The sequence below is a fragment of the Rousettus aegyptiacus genome, unplaced genomic scaffold (genome assembly GCF_014176215.1).
Source record: "Rousettus aegyptiacus isolate mRouAeg1 unplaced genomic scaffold, mRouAeg1.p scaffold_m13_p_7, whole genome shotgun sequence".
NCBI classification, from domain to species: domain Eukaryota; kingdom Metazoa; phylum Chordata; class Mammalia; order Chiroptera; family Pteropodidae; genus Rousettus; species Rousettus aegyptiacus.
The window spans coordinates 19,574,928-19,594,834 of NW_023416310.1; the positions used below are offsets into that span (position 1 = coordinate 19,574,928).

The following is a 19,907-nucleotide window of genomic DNA, read 5'->3' on the forward strand; positions in this document are numbered from 1 at the left end:
GTACTTTCAAGCACCTGGTGCTGAGGAAATTTTAGAAACAGTATATTTAGCCCTAATTTTACCAGCTCATTATGCATTTCTATCTTCCTGATTCTTACTTTATTGCTAGAGAGATTTGCATAAAATGATACTTTTAAAAGTTTCATCTGTTTCTCCTATTTATTTCTTTACCTGAAGTCATAATCATATTTCCATAAGAATAAATTATGATTTCACAAACAAAGGATTATAGCTTAGGGAGGATAATTAGATGCTAGAAAATGAGGTTCTTAAAATGAGGGTCTTGTTTATAATATCAAGTATTTGTGACAAACACAATGAGTAATAATGAAAATGTGTCGCAAAATGTGACATGTTATGTGAGCAATTGTCTAAATTCCACTGAAGGGATTTCTGGCATCTTTAAAACGTCTGCTATGGTACAAGTTTAAAAATAATAGAGCAGCTTAGCCTGGCCCTGTCATAAAGAGTTCACGTGAGGAGATATTTCTTTTCTGGCTTAAATCGCTTCTGTAATTTTATGCAGCTATCACCATTACTGCTACAGAGACTTCATTTGGATTACAAGGACCTGTGATGCCAAATGTCACAAGTGAAATATACCTACATGATACTAATTCCTGTGAGCTAAGTAAAGTTCCAGTTACTTCAACCCATAATCGAGATTCAAGAATTCTATAAAATTACTGAGAAGACAATTGCTCCGGATTTCTCATGGAACTCACTTTCTCAACCCCAGCATCTAATATCCACCTGGGAATAGAAATCTCCTACATGTGCCAGTCTGCTCAGCAGTGAAAGGTGAGCTCTAAGGCAATGTGGGTGGAATGCTGCTTTGTTCACTGTTACGTCTTCAGTGCTTAGCATTGTGCGTGGCACCGAGAGAGAGAGGGAGAGAGAGAGAGAGAGAGAGAGAGAGAGAGAGAGAGAGAAAGAGAGCGAGCGAGAGAGAGAGCGAGAGAGCGAGAGAGCGCCCGCATGTGTGTGTGTGTTGCTCCTGCTAGCGGACTCCTTTTTGACCTGTGACTATAGGAAAATATTTCCCTATGCCATGCTTTTTCAAGCTAGGAAAGAATCATGTAAGCTAGTGTGTCTCTTATGGTTTGGCAGCATGGATGTTTCCCTACATGTCTGCATGTGTGTCTCCTGCACTACTAGTTCTGGTTGTATAGTTACCTAGAAGTGATCCTCAGCTAGTGTTGCTGAGCTCCTCCTCAACGGAACACCGGCTAGCCTTTATTTAAAACCTGGCGTAGAAATATTTCTCCATAATCTTCTTCCTACCCATATGCCAACTCATTGAACATGGAGACCGGAGGTCATATTTCAATATGGATGTGCTTTATGAGGTTTGGCTTTTAAGTTTGTGGGCGAGGAGGAAAAATATGCCAGAAAAATGAAAATCATCTTTTTTGCTTTATTGAAAATATATGACAAAATTCCTGTCATCTGAAGAGGCAAAAGATATTTTAGCCAGAAATGTAAGAAAATAGTATTTTTGACATGTTAATTAGTAAATAAATAGTGACAGGTTAGTTTTCTGTATATTACAGTTTGTCATTTTTTAAAAATTTGTAACTGGTTTGAGATTTTTGTACTTGTTTTAAACATTTGGTTTAATATCTAACTTTATATTTATAATATGGTATTCTTTTTCTTAAAAATAGCCACCCAAATTATATTAGCTTTAGGCAACAAAAAAATCTGTTTCCTGTCCCGTTTGGCCTTGTGTTCACATTTCTTTAATGGAAAGAGCCTACATATCAGCATTTTAGTTGATAGGGAAGGAAAATGGGTAAAAGGTCCTGGCATTTCCTTTGTGCCCACCTGAGAGAAGTAAGAAACCTTTATGTACTATCTCTGGGGCAATGAGCTCTTGTTCATCACTATTAAGATGTCAAAAGAAACAAAAAAATAATACACACACACACACACACACACACATGCGCGCGTGCGTGTGTGTGTGTGTGTGTGTGTTTTCTCCCAGGGAAACTTTTTAGGTTTTCTGGTCTTACAGATGTGATTTGAAAAGTACTGAATATGGAGTCGAAAGATTTGAATTATTATTTCTGACCTACCTCTTAATAGCTGTGGAAACTTGAGGAAATCAGTTCACTTTGTTCATCTTCAATAGTCTCTTTCTCTCAAATGTGGTTTTTATTGTTTCTAGTTTCAAAGATCTTCTTAGGATCAAATGAGATAATATATGTCAAAAATGCATTGACATGGTAAAGGTGTATGGATTTAAGTTGTTATTGATGTATATTACTTCTTAGAGAAAACATTTTCTGAGATGGAATAGAAAGGTACCTCATTTACCCATCTTTAATTTGGGGGGCAATTGTGGGCTCTAGGATGACTGTTTAGAAAGATGAGGAGTTGGGTGACAAAAGAGAAGGATCATCAGTAGCATCCCAGCTTTGACTTACCTTAAGTCCTGTTTGTGAATGCATCTCATCTAGTTTACCATCTGGCATGTGTCTAGCAACAACCATTTAATTATTTTTGACACTTTAAAAAATTATAATAATCCATCTATTTGATGGCAACCCTATTATTCAGAACTGTTGCGACACAGAATAACCCATATCGAATGATATAATAATTGCTCTTATTTTTACTTTTATTTTCAGGATCAATTGCACATTTTATGAGAAAATATTATTATGGGTGGCCATACAGTAGAGTAGAAAGATCATCCTACTAGGAATGAGGAAATTCTGTTTAGTCGCAGCTTTTGAAGTAGGTCATATGCTTCCTCTGAATTTCATGTTCTTTATTGGTAAAATGATATCAGTCCAACTTAACCAAAAGTATTATGAAAACCAAATAATATGGCATACATTTTGAAGGATTTTGCCAGTCATATAAAGCCTAATTAAATGGTGATATTTGCTAAGAACTCCTAATGAAGAGGCAGTTAAATAAATTAACTATGAGATTAAGAAATACAGAAATCAGCAGATGCAAAATCTACTAATTTGATCATTTCTAGAGCCATTAGCTTGTGATATATACAAATGCACACACATAATAAAAATAAATGAAAAACATTCCCATCTAAAATTGCCTTTTCCTTTTCTGGATAGTCTCATAATGACAATCTGGCAACTACCAATTCCATCTAAGGAGCTTGTTTGAAGCATTTAATCAATCTCATGAAATGTGTATGCCTGCTGCTTTTATAATTGTGACCAAAAAAGGAGGTGCTGAATATATTTTGTCTCTTTTCTGATTCTCAGACAGAGCCACTGGCAAGGATTCTGGACCACAACACCCCACAATGCACTGGTGATGACTTTCCATCCAGACAAATATCAGCTAACCACAGTATACAATCAGCTGCTCACATTAGAAGAAGCAAATCAGAAAGCTGCTGTTCCATAATCACAGAACTGAAAGAACTATGTAGGTAAAATGACAGGTTATTAATTCTGGTTTGGAAAGCATGAATAAGACTTTTGATGAACCTCAATTTTCTTTTGGCTCTTCAGAAATGGATAAGTCATTTAAAATAAAAATAGATGTTATAGTGTAGGACACTCATTTCTCCCAGTTTTTATTATTTGGAGAAAAAGTGGTTCTTTAATGATGAAAAATAATGATGACGTGTTCACATGAATGCTTCAAAATAGCACGCAATTTATTCTCTGATGCCTCGCTAAGCTCTGGATTTGAAAATTATTTGGTGTAATTTAAGTAAACCTTTGGTATATAAAATTTTAATTGAAAAGATATGATATTTCATTAAGGGTTGTCGCACATCACTATTGTTGCCAAATGAGGCTTGGCAATATCTCTAAGACATTTTTCTACTGATTGGATTTTGTCTCCAACTTGAGCCAAATAAAGCCTTCAAGTTACATATTGGCTATCACTTGTTACTTAAAAGAGATTGTATCTATATACGTACGGACATGATATACATTTATATGTTTTTATAGCATTTATATGACTTACATTCATATGAATATTATCATCAGCAATTTCATTACAAAACTTCAGTGGTGTTAGAATAATTGTCAATTTTTAAATTTCTTGCACCTGGAAAAGTATTTATAGTTCCATGAATTAATCTATACAAAATGCTGTAACAGTAAGATACAAAAAGGGGGAAAAAATGAAGAGAAAGTATTTTGGAAGTAAATATACCCCGGAGTCCGTCTAAAATGTATAAGCAAGAAGATAAAAGAAAATACTTTTTTTGTTTTTGCAAATTCTTTTTTTCCCGTTGATGAGGTAATGAGTTTTCTTTTCTTTTTTTTTCCCCCTGGAGTTGACAAATTCACCTTGGGAAACAACAGTGAGAAAGGCATATGTACACGATCAGTGCATTTAATTAGGATCCCATATAATCATACATAGCTTTACTATGTTCTCTGCAAAGTATGTGAGGGCCAAGGAGCCAATAGGATTTCTCTGCCTTGATTACTCTAGAACTTACCGAAGTGGTTAGTGAGCACATAGTTGACAATAGTAAGTTCAGTGAATAACTTAATTCACCTAGAGAATATCGCTCATGTAAATCCACACTTTATCCCATTTGCACCAAACCTGAGCATTTACTGTGAGATACTGGTTTTATCTAACAATTTATCTTCACCTGCTCCTTCTTCCCCAAAGCCTCGGGATGACGCCTGATGCCACCAACACAAGCAGCATGGCGGCCATCAGTGTAGCAGTAATAACGTCCTTCCAGATGTTGTCACGCTAGGCTCCTCAGGTAATTACTCCCGTCCATATCCTCAAGGATTCACAGTTAGTAAGAATATCAAAAGAATAGAAGCCCAAATTAAGACAAACATCCAAGGTCTTCTGTTTATTTTTCATGTTTTAATACTTTTGGGGAAAATAGTTGAAACATGGAATCATACAACTGTCCAAAACAGATCCGGAAGAGTATCTTATTGAGCTTTTTAATTTTCTAGTCCTGTCAGACACTTTACGCTAAAGTTTTTTTTTTTTTTTAAATTATTGTCATTCACAAGATGAAAGCATTTGCTCCTTTATAAGAGGCTGACACTTGAATTAACTTTTAGAGCAGGCTGTTCCTTCGTTTCAGAGAAAAACACACCTGGATATATCCTTTAAGACCTAACTTATAATGCAGACATGCCCCTCAATTTTCCTGATAAAAAACTAATTTTTTAAGTGCAGCTCTTTTAGCTTGATATTCTAAATGAAAATTAGTAAATTCTGTGGGAGTCCGTGGCAGAGCTGTGGCTCTAAGATATTAGTGGGAGTATGTGGATATTTTTCCTTTTCATGATACAAACAGCTTGTATCTGTAAACTCAAATTTTGTGTCTACACATATGTCTGTGCAAATGAAAGCATGAGACATAAGAAAAAGGGGAGAAAGAGAGAGAGATTGAGATCTTTTGTTTGAGCAGCTTTTCACCTGAGACGGGAGGGTGTGATATGGAAAATCAGCAGGAAGGGCTTTCAGGATTGATATTCCTTCATCTATGAGAAAGCAAGCCACACAAGAACAAATAACCCAACATACTGACCCTATGCTGATATAATTGTTGTTTAGGGACCAAAGGCTAAGTACACCTTATAGTGATTATTACCAATCACTTGCTACACCCAAAAAATGTTCTAAGTGCCAACTGTTACCCTCACAACAACTCTCTGAGTTGGGAACAATAACTCCATTTGCAGAAAAGAAAAATGAGTCTTACAGAGATAAAATAACTTTCCCATGGCTCCAGAGAGAGAAGGTTACAAATTGGGAGGAAGCTGCACTTCCAGGGTTGGTGAAACCAGGTTGCATACTTGTGTCTTTTCTGGGTCACCAAGGTTACATGACAACATGTAAGAAGGCTTCTCTCTTAGTGGGCTTCCTGCCAGGCATAGGGAACTGAAAAACCATGAAAACAGCCCGAGTGAAAGGACCAGCCACAAGCATATGCCACACAGAATTAATTCACCTACACTTGATTAGAATTCTGTCAGTCAGGTAAGATATTTGTTGGCACACTTACCTTGTCTCCATCCCCTTTCTTTGAAAAATATTTCCCACCAAATATTCAAAGATTGCTGTACTGTTGTCTTCTAAATCCAGTATAATGCGTTGATTGATATGGTCCCAAACATACTACTTAATATAGACATAGTTTTGAATAAACATAATAAGCCTTATCTATTTTTACTCGATATCTTTCTACCTTTCTGAAGGCAAATACCATTCTTACTTGTGTGTGTGCGTGTGTATGTGCACACACATGTGTGTGGTATCTGGCTTTTTAAAAAAAGTATTGAATTTAAGTGGTGAGAGTAGACATCCTTGTCTTGTTCCTGATCTCAAAAAGAAAGTATGACTATCTATGAAAAAAGATATTTGCTGTAGGTTTTTTTTTTTAATAAATACCCTATGGAAGATTAAGAAATGTCCCTTCCATTTCTGGCTTGCCGGGATTTTCTTTTTAAGCCATAGATCAATATTAAATTTTATTAAACTTTTTTCTACCTTTATTGAGATGATCATATGATTTTTCTCCTTTACTCTCTTTAAAAGCGCAGAATACATGATTTTCTAACATTAAATCAACATTACATTTCTGAAATAAAGGCTCCTTTGTCGTATATTGCATTTATTATTGACATAGTTTTGTTGATATTTTCTTTAGAAATTCTTGCATCTATGTTCATGAATGAGATTGACCTGTGTTTTTCTTTTCTTGTACTATTCTTTTTGTGGTTTTATATCGAGGTAATGATGGCCTCATAAAGAGTTGAAGAGTGTACCCACTTTTTTATTCTCTGGAAGAGTGTATGTACCATTGGTGTTATTTCTTCCTTATGTGTGTGGCAGAATTCACTGACGAAATCTCATCAGTCTGGTGTTTTCTTTGTAGAATGATTATATATTTCAACCTTTTTATTTACAGAAGGAAAAAAATAGTAATAAAGCCAGGGAAAAGAGTGACATATTTAGTACCTGAGAGCCCTAAGTGCTTTACTTACCTTATGTATCTGAAATTATTGGAAATATTTTTAATAGTTAAAAGAATATATAGGTTTTTCTATTTTTCTTTCTCAGTTTTATTATTATATTTTCTAGGAATAGTTTCAGTTCATTTAAAGTTTTATATATCAACAGAGTTGTTTATATACTCTTTTTTAATGGCTGATCTATAGTGATATTTCCTTTTTATTCTTAATATTGGTTACTTGGCTTGCTGTCTTATTTTATCTTGATCAAGTCTCTTTGGTGCGCATCAAATATATCCATTTAGTTCAATTAATTTTGGCTTTGTTGCTATTTTCTATTACTATCCTTTGTTGCTATTCTGAGCCCAATGAGGTGCCCAGAACTTAGAGGGGGGCGGCTTCATAGTGTGACCATGGAGGCAGTGAGCTTGGCATGTGGAAAAGAAGCAGAGCCACTAGTCTTCAAGAAACCAGCACCAGCAAGGACATCAGGGCAGCCCAGAGAGGGTGGATGTTAGAGATCCTTCCCTTGAAAATCACATGAGTCTTTGAGATTCAAATGCAGATAGAGAAGGAACTTCAGTAAATACAGAGATGGAATTCTACTTCCCTCCCAGAAGTGCAAGCTAGGAGTTAGAATTGTGTTGGTATAATCAAGCTTTTTATGGACTTAGCTTTATACCATTTCATTTTTGTTTTTGTAACTTAACTTGGCAAATCAAAATTTTTATGGACTTAGCTTTATATCCTCTCATTTTCAGTTTCCTATGTAGAAGGGGTCCAGGTTCTTAAATGAGTCCTACTGCCATCTGGCCTAAGCAGCTTGCTGCCCTTGTTTAGCTATCATTCACTCTCGAACAATTATACTTCCATAGCTGAGAAGGGGTTATTTTGTAAATAACTAAATAGGGTGTGTGTATGTGTGTGTGTGTGTGTGTGTGTGTGTGTGTGTGTGTCAGGTGGGGATTTGATTATAATTTTTAATTAGTCCAACTTTAGGTTTACATATCTCAAAGGAACACTATGAATATTTGGCAATTAATGTTTGTAAATCACCTTGAGATCCTTGAGGAGAAGAGATGCTATATAAATGAATAATGTGGTAATGAAAATAATAAAACATGCACTTCCATTCCCAAGCCAGTTGCCTGAATCAGCTTTTGAAGTTTAAGGAAAGCTGTACAAAATGTAGCTATCTAAATAAGATTTTTATACCCCCCCCCACTTAAGTCATGATGAAAAATATCTGTGAAGTACAAATACAAACATAACCCCTGACTGTGATTTATAATACATTTATGAATATTTATCATTTAGATAAGTAACTATTTCACTATTTGTATGTAGTTATTAGATCTAGAACTAAAGACTATAATCATTTCTTTGGGATGATATTATGTGGACACTAATTGGTGGTTATTTCAACATAATTGCTAAATGTTTCTAAATAACAAATTATGGTTCTATTACTAATTCAAGTCTTGTCAATGGCATAATGAATATTTCTGCAAATATTTCTAGAAATAATTCTTTTAAAAGGTGCACAAATAAAAAAACCGAAGGCACCCTCAAACCGTAAAATAAATTACTTTCTCCTTACTTGACCACTTTTCATTTCTTTTCAGTATCAAAGGTCAATGATCACATGCCTTTGACAATGTCCCTTCATTCTAGTGCTGCACAAATGGCGGGGAGAAGAATATACTGTTTACTTGATGAATGCCACTAAATTCCACCATTTTGTATTATGGTCAGTTGATATCAAAAGTTCTATAAATGGCATCAAACTTCACAGAACAAGTAAAAGTAAGATGTTTCCATAATCATACAAGTAAGTTAGGGCATTGGGTCTTCACTAAATAAGATCTTTAGGACTAAGATAATAGAAGATTCATTTTCTTAGATATGAACCTCTAGGACTCTAATTTCACAACTCTCTTTATTTCCCACTGAGCGAATATTATTATGAGAAAATATTTTGTTGGTTTTTGTTATTATGTTTGGTGGCTGTCTGCCCCAATAAGAATGTAAGCTCTTTGGAGCAAAATCTTGTCTGTCTTCTTTAAATGTATTCCAAGCACTCTTAGTTTTTCTGTCACATGATAAATACAAGATCTCTCACCTCTAGAGAGTTGTTAAATATTTAACAGTATACCGCTTGTTGGAGTAGAGAAGAAAATAGAAGGTGACTTGAAAAGTCATGGGAAATCATAATATAAAATAATATGATGACAATTCTTTTATACTGATATCAAAAGTAAAAGAGGCAGTCTTAAACATTGAAAAATTTAAAGACATAAAGAGCAACAAGATATTCTTATAATCTTTAAAGCATTCTCATATAGATCATGTACTTTACCTCAAGTCTGATAATTTGTGTCTTAGTGCCATCAGACACAGTGGAAAGGAAAGTTTGAACAACTGAGAATCAATGTTGTTGGAAAAAGAAAGCTTAGATTCTACTTCCATTTATTAGTAACAGTTTGTACACTAAAGGATTTATGTTGAGGTTGAGGATTGGGAGAACATAATTGAAGAACTCTCTAATCAATTCAAAATGTGCCTGGATTTGGGTAGAAATGAAGGTCCAAAGATAAGGCTTTAGAAACATGTGCTTAATTTTAGTTAAGGTTTGGGAGTAGATGTGACCATAAATTCAGAGAGAAAGAATAGCAAGTTCTAAGAGCTGGAAGAAATTTCATCATTTAGAGGGTGAGAGAATATTAAAATTTTTGAAAAAGTTAATCAATAAAAAAATAATTGAAATAGGTAGGAATCTTGGGTAGTTCAGAGCCACAAAAACTAACGGAATGGTCTAGAAGGGAATGTTAACCATCGGCTCTTGTAGGAAGGTCAAAGGTAGGTAATAGAGCAACAACAGCTGATTTGGAAATTCAGGCTTAAGAGAAAAGTTTCCTTTGAATGATAGATATGAACGCTAAATTATAAGGATTTACTAGTCAGTGGGTGCTTTGAGACAGTGAACGAGATTAATTTTTTTAAAAGCTGGATATAAAAAGGAGAGAAATAAGAGAGTTTCATGAAGGAGTAAAAGAGTTTATTTCTATGTGTATTTCATTGTTTAATTGTTTTAGAATGTAGAGAACAAGTATATTTATGGGTGGAAGGAATCCTACAGAGAAGAAAAGTAGTAAAAACTAAGACATACGATTTAGTCAAGGAAATACAGAGACAAGGGAAAGGATAAAGTTATACAGAGAGATTTGGGTGTCAGAGGAAGGAACTTGATGTGTTTGATGTATGGCTGTGACCTCAGTCAAATAGGAAATGAGGCCAGATTCTGAGATAAAATAGGACCGTTGCCATGACATGATTATGCTATAACTCTTGGAAACTGATAAACTCAGTTTCATTTCTAGGCTCTGCTACTTATTTTGTAACTTTTGAAAAGTTGCTTACCATCACTGACTTTACCCCCTTGGAAAATGGAATGATGATACCAATCTTGCAGAGTCCTTTTAAATTTAGAGATAATAGTAGCTAACGTTTGTTGAGCACTTTCTATCCACCAGGCCTCATTTTAAAAACTTTACGTAAATGAATTCATTTCATTGTTAAATCAAACTCTTGAGGTAGTTTTTATCATTATTCCAATTTCATAGGCAAGAGAACTGAGACATCTAAAGATTAAGTGACATTCACAAGGTCACACAACTTGTAAGAGGCAGAGCTAGGTTTTGAACCCAGGTAGGTAGTCTATACTGTTTCTCTAATGTATCTAAAAGAGCTTAGCATAATTCTTGACATATAGAACTTTCAATAACTAGGAATTGTAATGACTGCTAACTTTATTAAATCAAGGACTTATAAAATATGTTTCTAATTTTATATAAGTTAAACCTGATAAAAAAAAATCACCCAGAGAGGAATTAAACATTTGCTGAACACCATGGGTCAATTCTGAGGCCGTACTTGAGGTTAGCTAGACGTGGCTTTAAGTAGGAATAGATTAAAGTCAAGCTATATCCTAGGGTGCCCTAGGTAACTAACTTTATTTTCTCTTTAAATATATTTAATTTCTATATTGATTTCTTCCTAATAATATTAATTCAGGTAAAAATAGACAATAGAGGTTTTCCTTTTTCAGTAATTAAGATATTCTTTCCTAACTTCTTTTCTCTTGAGCATTTATAGAGTATTAAGATGTTTTGGGGGGATATTGAGGGACTTGTTTTTACTAATCGTTAGGTGAAACTGATATCAGTTGACAATATACATCATCTGGGATTCATGGTGTCACCATCTTCTATTCTGGAATTCTGGTAGTCCACTTCTATATTCACCTTCTTGTTTAAAACCAGCACTGTTTATTTGCAGTGGCTGACTGGGTAATTTGGGATACCTAGTACAAATAGGTAAGTATATTAAGAAGCATACCTTTGGCTTGGAGGATTAGAAACCTGATCGTAAAGTCCAAGGACCAAAGTCAAAGACAATAAGCAAATCTCAAATAGTGGCAAGTCTAGACTCTGGGGGTACCTTTCCCCTAGGGGCATTTTTCAATTTCAAAATAAGTAATCAAAATACTAAACAATGTTTGACAGTTTTGTGTGCCTTTTAGAACAAGAGTTGAAGTCTCTGGCCTCTTGAAGATAGGAAAGTGTCTGATAGATTCTTTACTATTTCATGTGGGGCATCAAAGTTCTGATTCCTAGGAAATAGGATGAATTAAAAAAAGAACAGCCCTCATAGGGAATGAAACCTAGCACCAAATCACCCAACAGCAGAAATTGGGTTATGCTTATTCCAGATTGCTAGTGTTTCCAGGAACCTGGAAAATGCTAACAAAAATTCTGTCTGGAGATAGATACACACTATCATTCTAGGTCTCGGACTATTTCCAAAAGCAGTTTTTCATACTGAATATTTGGCATTCAGTAGAATGTAACTGAAACACAATGCTGTGACACATATGAATGAGAACCAGGTATAACAACAGAAAATAGAAACATACTTTTAGGTGATTGTGATATTATAGTTATGAAAGAGTTTAAAATAATTATGCTTATATGTTTAAGGAGAGAAAGAACAAGAGAGAGGATTTCAGTAGATAGCTGGAAACTACTTTAAAAAGGGAGATAGCAGAACTAAAAAAAAACAAAGATATTTTAGAATTGAAAAATAAATTAAAAAGTAAGATCTCAATGGATATATTTAAAAGTAGGGTAAAGACAACTGAAGATCTAATTAGTGAAATAGAGTTAAGAAAAACAAATCAGACTGAAAAACATAAAAAATAAAAAGTATAGATGAAAAGATTGGAGACAAAAAAGGTACAGTGACAAATTTTAACTTAATGTAATTAAGATCTGTAAGGGAAAAACATGAGAGAATGAAATAGAAAGGATATATAAATAGATAATTGCTTTTACACACCCCTCCCCACTCCGATGACAATAGTCCATTATGCCAGAGATTCTGAATCCAAGCAAAATAAATAGAAAAGAAATCTACTTTTAGAATCCAAACAAAATAAATAGAAAATAAATTTACTTTTCAGGCCTAAATTGTAGAAAATCAAAAACAAAGAAAATACAAATTCTGTGAGAGAATAGAGAGTTTACATTAAAATGAAAAAGTAGCCTGGACTTCTTAATAGAAACAAGTAATAAAAACCAAAAAGAATAAAATATTATCTTTAAATTTCTGAAGTAAAATTCAATCTAGGTTTTATACTCAGAAAAAAGTACTGAAACTTACATATAATGATACTCATAACTTTCAAATGGCTGGTGTTGAATCAATATTATAATGACTATGCATGGTGTTAGATGGGTACTAGATTTATCAGGGCGATCACTTCATAAATTATGTGTCCAATCACCATGTCGTACACCTGAAACTAAAATAATATTATATGCCAATTGTAATTGAAAAGTAAAAATTATTTTTAAAAAGACAAAAAAAGGCTGGTATTGAGCTTTATAATTTAAGAATATGGAAAAGCCAAAAAAATAATAGATTGGTCAGTCATCTCGCATATCAAGGCTTGTGGACAAAGTGAAAGATAGCCATAGAGTCTGGTAAATAAGATAACACTGAGTTATTTCTTTAAACCCTCATTAATTTATATTTATTGGGTACCTAGTATGTGTGTGGTATTAAAAACAGTTAAAATACACACTTTTATGAAGCTTATATATATATATTTTCATTTATTGAGGTAACATCGGTTAATAAAATTATATCATTTTCATGTGTGCATTATAATTTGATATCTATATATTCTATTGTGTGTTTACCACCCAAAGTCCATTTTCCTTAAGCTACCATATATTTGACCTCCTTTACCCTGTCTACCTCCCCCCCCTTACCCCACCCTCTACCCTTTGGTAACCACTAGTCTATAGTCCATGTCCATGAGTCTCTGTTTGTTTGTCCTGTTCATTTGTTGCTTTTAGGTTTATATCCCACATATAAGTGATATCATGTGATTTTCAACTTTTTCTGTCTGACTTATTTTGCTTAGCATGATTCTCTCGAGGTCCATCCATGTTGTCATAAATAGCAGTATTTCATCTCTTCTTATGGATGAGTAATATTCCATTGTATATATGTACCACAGCCTCTTTAGCCAATCATCTATCGTAGGACACTTCGGTTGCTTCCATGTCCTGGCCACTGTGAATAATGCTGCTATGAACATCAGTGTGGAAATATCTTTTCAGATATGAGTTTTCAAGTCTTTGGGGTAAATTTCCAGTAGAGTGATTGCTGGATCATATGGTAGCTCAATTCTTAGTTTTTCGAAGAACTGCCATATTGTTTCTATAGTGACCGTGCCAATTTGCAGTCCCACCAGCAGTGTATAAGGGTTTCTTTTTCTCCGCATCCTCTCCAACATTTGTTATTACTTGTTCTGTTGATTGTAGCTCTTCTAACAGGTGTGAGATGGTGTCTCACTATGGTTTTGATTTGTATTTCCCTAATACCTAGCGATGTTGGCATCTTTTCAAATATTTGTTGGCCATATGTATATCCTCTAGGGAGAAGTGTCTGTTCAGGTCCTCTGCCCATTTTTTGATTGGATTGTTTTTTTGTTGTTATTGAGTCATATGAGTTCTTTGTACATTTTGGATATTAGGCCCTTATCGGAAGCATTGCTTGCAAATATATTTTCCCATTTGGATGGTTGTCTCCTTGCTTTGTGGAAGGTTTCTTTTGCTGAGCAGAAGCTTTTTAATTTTGATATAGTCCCATTCATTTATTTTTGCTTTTACTTCCCTTGCTTTTGAGGTCAAATTCATAAAATCCTCTTTAAGTCCAAGGTCCTTCAGTTTTGTTCCTATGTTTTCTTCTGTGCATTTTATTGTTTCAGGTCCTTAATCCATTTTGAGTTAACTTTGGTGTGTGATAATAGACAACAGTCTAGTTTCATTCTTTTGCAGATTGCTTTCCAGTTTTCCTAGCACCACTTCTTGAAGAGGCTTTCCTTTCTCTACTGTATGTTTTTGGCTTTTTTGTCAAAAATTATTTGCCCATATAAATATGGGTTTACTTCTGGACTCTTGATTCTTTTCCACTGGTCTGTGTATCTGTTTTGCTGCCAATACCAAGCTGTTTTAATTACTGTCACTTTGTAGTATAATTTGAAGTCGGGCAGAGTGATGCCTCCAACCTCATTCTTTTTTCTCAGGATGGCTTTGGCAATTTGGGGTCTTTTGTGCTTCCATACAAATCTGATGATTTTTTTGTTCAATTTCTTTAAAAAATGCTGATGGGATTTTGGTGGGGATTGCATTAAGTCTGTATAATGCTTTAGGTAATTTGTTCATTTGAACTATGTTCATTCTTCCAATCCAAAAACAAAGAATATCTTTCTATTTCTTTTAATAGGGTCTTGTAGTTTTCACTTTTTTTTTGTTAAATTTATTCCTAGATATTTCACTCTTTTTGGTGCAATTGCAAAAGTAATTATTTTTTTCTTCTTTTTCTGACACTTTGTTATTAGAGTATAGGAACGGTATGGATTTTTGAACATTGATTTTGTATCCAGAAACTTTACTGTATTTGCTTATTGTTTCTAGTAGTGTTCTTATGTAGTCTTTAGGGTTTTCTATATAGAGAATTGTGTCCTTTCTCTTTTTTCTTTAGTGAGTCTAGCCAGAGGTTTGTCAAATTTTATTAACCTTCTCAAAGAACCAGCTCTTTGTTGCATTTATTTTTTCTGTTATTTGTTTTGTTTTGTTTTGTTTCAGTTTCATTTATCTCTGCTCTAATTTTGATTATTTTTTTCCTTCTGCTGATTTAAGGCTTCATTTCTTCTTCCTTTCTATTTTTTTTAAGATAAAGTGTTAGATTATTTATTTGGGCTCATTTTTGTTTTTGGAGATAGGCCTGTAATTATATGAACTTTCCTATTATGACAGTTTTTGCCATGTCCCAAAAGTTTTGACATGTTGTACTATCATTATCATTTGTTTCTATGTATGTCTTGATCTCTTTTTATTTCTTCTCTGACCCAGTTATTCTTCAGTAGCATGTTGTTTAATCTTTAAGTATTTGTGGTTCTTCCTGATTTCTTTTTGCAGTTGATCTCTAGTTTCAAAGCATTATGATCAGAGAATATGGCTGGTATGATTTCATCCCTCTTACATTTGTTGAGGTTATCTCTGTGTCCCAGTATGTGGTAAATTCTTGAGAATGTTTCATGTGCTCTAGAGAAGAATGTGTAAGCATCTGTTTTGGGATGAAATACTCTGTATATGTCAATTATGTCTAGTTGGTCTAATGTGTCATTTAAAGATGTTTTTTCCATATTGATTTTCTGTTTGGATGATCTGTCTATATCCAACAGTGGAGTTTTAAGGCCCCGTACTATGATAGTGTTTTGGTCTGTTTCTCTCTTTAGTTATGTTAATAATTGCTTTACATGTTTTGGGCCTCCCTGAATGCTATTTGCTTGAAATATCATTTTCCACCCTTTCACTTTGAGTCCTTATTTGTCTTTGGAGCTGAGATGTGTCTCCTGGAGGCAACGTATGGTTGGATTTTGTTTTTTAATCCATTCTGCAACTCTGTGACTTTTTGTTGGTGAGTTCAGTCTTTTTACATTGAGGGTGATTATTGAAATATGAGGTCTTCTTATAGCCATTTTATCTTTTGTTTTCTTGTAGCTCAGTGTTTCCATTGCTTCCTTGTCTTTATGTTTCTGTTTTCTTTATTTTGGTTGTCTTTTGTGTGTTTTGCCTCTTGTTCTTGTTTTATGTTATATACTTCAATTTTGAATCTTTGGCTTGTGGTTACCATTACGAATATGTAAAGGATAGTTATATAGATATAGTCGTCCATTTTCTTCTGTGTGTGCCTTATTTCCATTCCCCTTTGTGAATCTGGATCTTTAAATCTTTCCCTTTTCAGACATTGTTATCTCGGTTTGTCCCTATGTATGCTGAACATTCATTACTATCTTGCTATAGCAATTTTCTTATCATTATTTACATTTATAAAGCCATGTTCTTAGTAAGGGTTGGACTCCTCTGCTTCTATTTGCCTGATAGTCACTTTACTCCTAATTATGTATTTTTTTTTTTGTCATTTTGTTTTAGGTGAGCTCACCCCTTTCAGTATTTCCTGTAGTACAGGCCTTGTAGTGGAGAATTCCCTCAATTTTTGTATGTCTGGAAATGTCTTAATTTCTGCTTCATATCTAAAGGAGAGCTTAGCTGAATACATTATTCTAGGCTGGTAGTTCCTTTCACTTAATAGTTTAAATATTTGATTCCATTCCTTTCTGGCTTTTAAGGTTTGTGCTGAGAAGTCTGATGATAATCTAATGGATTTTCCTTTATAAGTTACCATTTTTCTTCTCCTTAGCTTCCCTGAGAATTCTATCTTTGTCTTTGATTTTTGATAATTTTAATGCAATGTGTCTTGGTGAAGGCCTTTTTGGGTTGAGATAATTGGATGTTCTGTTAACTTCTTGAATTCCAACCTCTAGCTCATTCCTTAGATTTGGGGAATTCTTGTCTATCATTTGTCTGAAAACGCTTTCTAGTCTCTGCTCCTTTTCCTTGCCTTTGATAATGCCCATCATTTTTATGTCTCCTCTCCTGATGGTATTAGCTAGTTCTTGTATTTCTCTTTCACTATTTTTCATTCTTTGGTTTCTCTCTTCTTTCTTCTGATTTATTTCTAGATTTCTGTCTTCAGTATCACTGATCCTTTCCTCCATTTGGTCAACTCTATTTCCCAAGCTTGCTATTTCAGTTTTCAACTCTTGCAGTGTGTTTTTTATCTTCAGAAGTTCTATTTGATTCTTTTTGAGTGTTTCATTCTCCTTGCTCTGCTCATCTCATTGCTTTTTCAATTCCTGAAATAGTTGATATGACTCATTTCAGAACTCACTGAGTTTTTTCAGAAGTACCATTGAATTCTCTGTCACTTAAGTTGCATATTTCTATGTCTATAAGCTTATTTTCTGGAGATTTTTCTCTTTCTTTCTGAGATGCCCTGCCACATTGGTGGTTCCTCGTGTTTAATGGACTATTTTTCTGCCTGGGTATTAATGGAAGTGTATTCCGTTGTTTTTCCAGGAATAAGATTTATTATGTAAAGATCTCTCTTTAGCCTGCTGCAAAGAAGATGCTTTTCTTTTGGTTTCCAGTAGGTAGTGCCTACTTAGATCCCTGCTTTATATTAAGTCTTAATAATGCTTTTAAATTTTCTTGTAGATATTTAATCATGCTCACTACCCTCCGTTTCAGTCCCTGTCAGTGTCAGCGACAGTCTGGGCAGCATTTGCTGAGCATCGGAGCTCCGTGGTATTTGGGTTGGGAGAGTGTGCGCGGAGGGGCCCTCTGGTGTGGGGGTTGGGGGCTGCCGCTCAGCCTCGGTTTTACAACCACGGCCTGTAAAAATCAACTGTTGTTTCTCTGTGGTCCCATCCCGCTTCTCTGCTTTCTGCCCTGATGACTAGACCCGGTCACTGGCTGTATGTAACTCGCAGCATTTCCAGGCAGGGCTGTATTGGGAAGTCGTGGTACCTTCTATCCTCTGCTTCCTCCTGCAGGGAGCTCTGATGGTGAGAGGCAGCTTCTTTATTTCTCCCAGTCCACCTCCTTACACCCGAGGTTCTGACCTGCGGTAGCTCTTATGCGCAGATCCCACTTAGACGTACTAGTGTATAATTTGGGTGTTTTTTGTTGAGTTTTAGATGTTCAGCTTATCATTGTTTCAAGGAGAGAGATCTGAGGACATCTCTCACTCTGCCATGTTTCCCAGAAATATCAGGTTATATTCTTATGACGAGAGAAAACAATAAAAACAAAAAAAAAAAAACAAAAAAAAATAAAAGAAATATACAATACATTATCAGATATAACAATGTGATAAGAGTAGTAGTGGGTCCTTAGAAGATGTCTCCCAGTTGAAGTGGCTTTTAAACAGAAACCTAAAATAAACAGTGGCAAAACCCATGGCAAAAACCATGTGGGAAAGAGTATAATCATTTATTTGAGGACCATAATGCAAGGCATTGCCTCCGAAGCAGTGCAAGAGCAGAGAATGCCAAATTGGCCAGGTACTACAGGCTGTTTGTGATCTTTGGATTTTTTTCTGTGATTGGGGTGACAGAGAAACATGAGATAATTGGAAGATTTTTTTTTTTTTTTTTTTTTTTTTGATGAGAGTTAAATTTTAAAAGAACCCCTTTGGCTGTTAGGAGAACAGACCACTGGAAGTACTGGATAAGGAATTGAGATGTTGTGGGAGACTGGCAGAAGTCTGTGGGCTAGATGCTGGTGGTTTGCACTGTAGAGGTGATGGTGTCCATGGTGATTTGGCATATATTTCCATTGTCTACAAAAGGTTAATATATAGAGTATTTTGATTAAATGTTGGCATCTCTCCTGAAAGATATATTTGGAAAATATAAGTTGAATTTAAGCTTGGAGACAACTTTAATAAAATCATAGTAAATAAAAATTAAATCTCATTAAAGTGAATTATAGGAGCTCTAAAAATGTATCTTAATTAAGTGGCTCCAGATTATTTGTTTGGTGTAATAAAGCACAATACAGCACCTCTTCTTCAGGTATGAAACAGCTTTTTTTAAAAAAAAATAAAAAATTCAAAATATATTTTCATGGTACATTTCCAATATTATCATTTGCTTTTAATTATCATCTATTCTGAATCAGTCAATATGAGAAGAAGTTTCACAGCATTACAGAGATTTTTCTCAAAAAAAATTTTTTAAATGGTGTTCTGAAGATAATGGGTTTCTGATTGTATGAACTCCAGAAATATCGGTCTAGTCCGGAATAAATTCATGTTACTAGGTGGATGGTGAACTCTTTCTTGTTAGCTAGAAAATTATCCTCAGAAGATGTTTCCACAGAGCTGCTCTTTCTAAAGTACTAAGATCACCAGGTGTCTCTTTCGTGCAGTCTGGTGTTCTTTCTCCTCTCCCAGCACAGCTCCAGATTCTCTTGGACAAGTCCACGCTAGTGTCCCGGGTCTGTCAGAGGAGTCACCGTCTGGGCTGTAATTAAATTTCAGGAAATAGCTGCCGTGAGAGATTATTAAAGCCAACGTAAAAACAGCAGTTAAGTCTTTTCATTCAGATGATGTAATTACATACAGAACTACTGAAATTCATAATCCTAGGATTAACCTCTGATTTTGAGATTAGCTTGCTTTTTGTGTCTCAACACAGTGTCTTACTTCACTTTCAAACCCAGAAGTGTTTAAAAAATGATTTTGAAATGGCGTCCCCTGAGTTCATTATTAAATCTTATTCTAATCCTGTAATAGGATTAATTAACTGATGAAGAATTTCCTTTTTAGAATTCAAAAATAAATTATTAAAAGTTTATTTTAAATGAATGTCAGATATACCTAACTTTGAGTACAGGGGTAGACTTTTTTTTTTTAATTTTAAATTGAGAAGACATTGAACATTGATAGCTTCAGGGAGTGTTATGAAGATATATCAAACAGACTTGT

The 19,907-nt window shown here is 34.5% G+C and overlaps 1 long non-coding RNA gene across 1 annotated transcript in view; it reads left to right on the forward strand.

Moving 5' to 3' along the window:
- Positions 1–446: 446 nt before the first annotated feature.
- The window catches only part of LOC107505742, a 45,886-nt gene continuing 26,425 nt past the window's right edge, over positions 447–19,907 (forward strand). Inside the window, exons 1-3 of the long non-coding RNA XR_004952128.1 lie at positions 447–801; positions 3,243–3,408; positions 4,624–4,723. This is a non-coding gene — a long non-coding RNA (uncharacterized LOC107505742). The remainder of the gene's footprint in view (positions 802–3,242; positions 3,409–4,623; positions 4,724–19,907) is intronic.